At 34.5% G+C, this 3,122-nt stretch overlaps 1 pseudogene; it reads left to right on the top strand.

Annotated features, from left to right (window-relative positions):
* The first annotated feature begins 251 nt into the window (after positions 1-251).
* Positions 252-1,013, top strand: LOC146886279 (secreted RxLR effector protein 161 pseudogene; annotated as a pseudogene).
* The last annotated feature ends 2,109 nt before the right edge of the window (positions 1,014-3,122 follow it).

Below are 3,122 nucleotides of genomic sequence, written 5' to 3'. Positions count from 1 at the left end.
AACATGCTCTATTTCTCAAAACCGAAGACGAAGGTAAGTTGTTGATTGTCAGTTTATATGTGGATGATCTTGTCTTTACTGGAAATTGTGAGAAGATGATGATTGATTTTAAAGAATCAATGAAATCTGAGTTTGATATGAGTGATCTAGGGAAATTGAAGTATTTTTTAGGGGTAGAAGTTTTGCAATGCAATTAGGGGATTTATACTTCTCAAAGGAAGTTTGCCAAAGAAGTCCTTGAGAGGTTTAGTATGGGAAACTGTAATTTTGTGAATAATCCGATTGTTCCCGGAACAAGGGCCACCAAAGATAGAGATGGAGTGAGGGTTAATGCAACAGAGTACAAACCAATAGTTGGTTGCTTGATGTATTTAACAGTCACAAGACCTGATTTAATGTTTGTAGTATGCTTAGCAAGCAGGTTTATGGCTGATCCCACAGAGCTTCATATGCAAATTGTGAAAAGAGTCTTACGATATGTGAAAGGAACACTAGAGTTCGGAATCCTTTACAAACGAAGAGGTGATGCAAAGTTGCTAGCTTACACAGATAGCGATTATGCAGGTGATGTAGAGGATCGTAAAAGCACATCTGGCTATGTGTTTTCTTTGAGTGGTGGTGTTATATCTTGGAGTTCTAAGAAGCAGCCAGTGGTCGCACTGTCAACAACAGAAGCAGAATATATTGCAGCAGCTTACTATGCTACTCAAGGCATATGGTTGAAACAAATTCTTGACAAACTCAGTCAAACCGAAGGCCTAGACATTACAATATTCTGTGACAACAGTTCTACTATCAAACTTTCTAAAAATCCTGTTTTCCATGGACATAGCAAGCATATTGAAGTTCAGTTTCATTTTTTATGTGAACTCAACAATGATGGAAAGGTGAAGTTGATACATTGTAATTCGTTTAATCAAGTGGCTGACATTATGACTAAACCCCTCAAGCTAGATGTATTCGTGAAACTGCAGGAGCTACTAGGAGTTTGTAAAGTTCCTAGTTTAAACTGATTATGCATAATCAGATTTAGGGGAGGATATGTTAGGATTCGGTTGTTATTTAGTCAATTCAGTTTATTATTATTTATTGTAAATAAGGTCCTAAATATCAGGGACATGGTTACAGTTTGAATAAGTTGTTTTTAGTCTTCCACGTTAGTAGGAATTGTTAAACGTGGCTACTGCATTTTCTTCGTGTCAGTTGTATAGAGCTTATATAAGCCCATTTCTTTAATAAAGCAGATGTACTATTCTTCTGCAACATCTGAGAGCTTTAGTTTATCTACTGCAATATTGTGAGCATTAGTTTAGTATCCAACAAGTAAATGGTGTTCGGAGGAGCAAGACATTATTCATACAACAAAATATGGGAGAAGCATAAATGTGTGTGTATTTTATGCTATCATTGAATAGCATCCAAAGAATCATAATGCATAAATAAAGAATCATATTAAGGGTTTAGGGTTACCTTCTTTTTTTCTTGATTCTGACGATGAAAGGTTCAAGATGAACGGTGACAATGAATGGTGGAGAAATGCGATCTCCACGAGTATTGCTCCGGTAGCAGCAACAAGCTTCAGAAAGATCTTCGATGAGTATTGTGGTGGTTGCAGTGCTGACTTGTGGTTGTTGCGATGCTGACTTGTGGTGGTTGTGGTGCAGATGACAACAATGAAAGCTTTAGAAAGGTCTTCGTGTTTTTTTTTTCACTTAGGGTGAATGTACTCAAATGTGGTTGTGCTCTTCGTATTTCATTTAGCGTAAAATGTTGAGATTTTTTTTTTAGGGGTTATCAGTTTTTTTGATAAAAAAATGATAAATGACAGAAAATCTTTAATAAAAATGAGTGGGAAAAATAAAGCGAGGGAAAGATTGACGCTGATGGGAAAAATACTATAATATATAATAATGGTGTTTGTAAGTACCATAATTTGCATACAAGATGTGGTAATTATAAAATTGTCGTATTATAAAGTAAATTATGGCAATTTTCTAAAGCCGCCATATTAAAGGAGACAATAGTGCATGCATTGCTCAATTAAAAGAAGGATATACTAAAAGAGAGAGAACAAAACATATTCTTTCAAAATTCTTTGACTTATGATCTTCAAAGAAATGGTAATGTAGAGATTTAAAAGATTCGTTCATGTAAAACTCTAGCATATTTATTTAAAAAGTCTTTGTCAAGGAGAACTTTTGAGAAATTGGATCACAAGTTGTCATGTCAATTATGTAAGTTTATATGAGGGGAAGAAATAGAAGATGTAAAGAACAATATTATATTGAAGAATATAGAATGTTGTACTCTTTTTCCTTCACTATATTTTTATGCCAAAGGATTTTTTCTAATAAGGTTTTAACGAGACACATTCTCTTATCAATGGACACCAAGGGAAAGTGTACTATACTAGGCGGATAAGGCCGATATGTATTAGTACCCGACCTTAGCCGCCAAGACATAACACTTAAGTCTAATTGCTAACTTATAGTACTAGTTTGAGCAACTTCAGACAGTTAACTTTACAAAAACATGACGCGTACATAACAGCTAAAATTATATACTAGTAAGGACCGCCTACCCCAAACTTAGGATATAACAGTTGAAGCCCCTAGAGTCAAATGATAAACCTGAAGCATGGGCCTTGAACAGGCCCATACGAACCCAATAAGGGCACAACCCATAAGCCAAGCAAAATATGATTAATGTTCTATAAATATAGGTGGACCACAACAATTCAAGGTACACAATTTATTAATACTAAAATTTGAGATTTGACTTTGAGAGCTTTGGCTAACTTAATCTTTGGAGTCCTTTCTACAGGTAACTTCCAAAATGTTCCACCAGGCAAGCAGATGTGAAGACATGTCAAATAAGGCTAAAGAGTACCCATCCAAGAGATTCCAAGGTTGGGATAAGATAAGATTTAAGGCTCATAGTATTCTATTATTGTTCTACAGGAACAGAAAGCATTGTGAATTGATTGTCGTCCATTGATTTGATACAATTACTCATATGATTCATTAATTTGTTACAATTACTCATATGATTAATTATTCTTTATGAGGTTTAAATATTTGTATGAATTACATTTTGTGTTTATAAATATGAAAATTCCTATC

This window comes from Vigna unguiculata, chromosome 5 (genome assembly GCF_037176805.1).
Source record: "Vigna unguiculata cultivar grain cowpea cultivar isolate G323 ecotype 2 chromosome 5, ASM3717680v1, whole genome shotgun sequence".
NCBI classification, from domain to species: Eukaryota; Viridiplantae; Streptophyta; class Magnoliopsida; order Fabales; family Fabaceae; genus Vigna; species Vigna unguiculata.
This window is presented reverse-complemented; position numbering and strand designations above follow the sequence as displayed.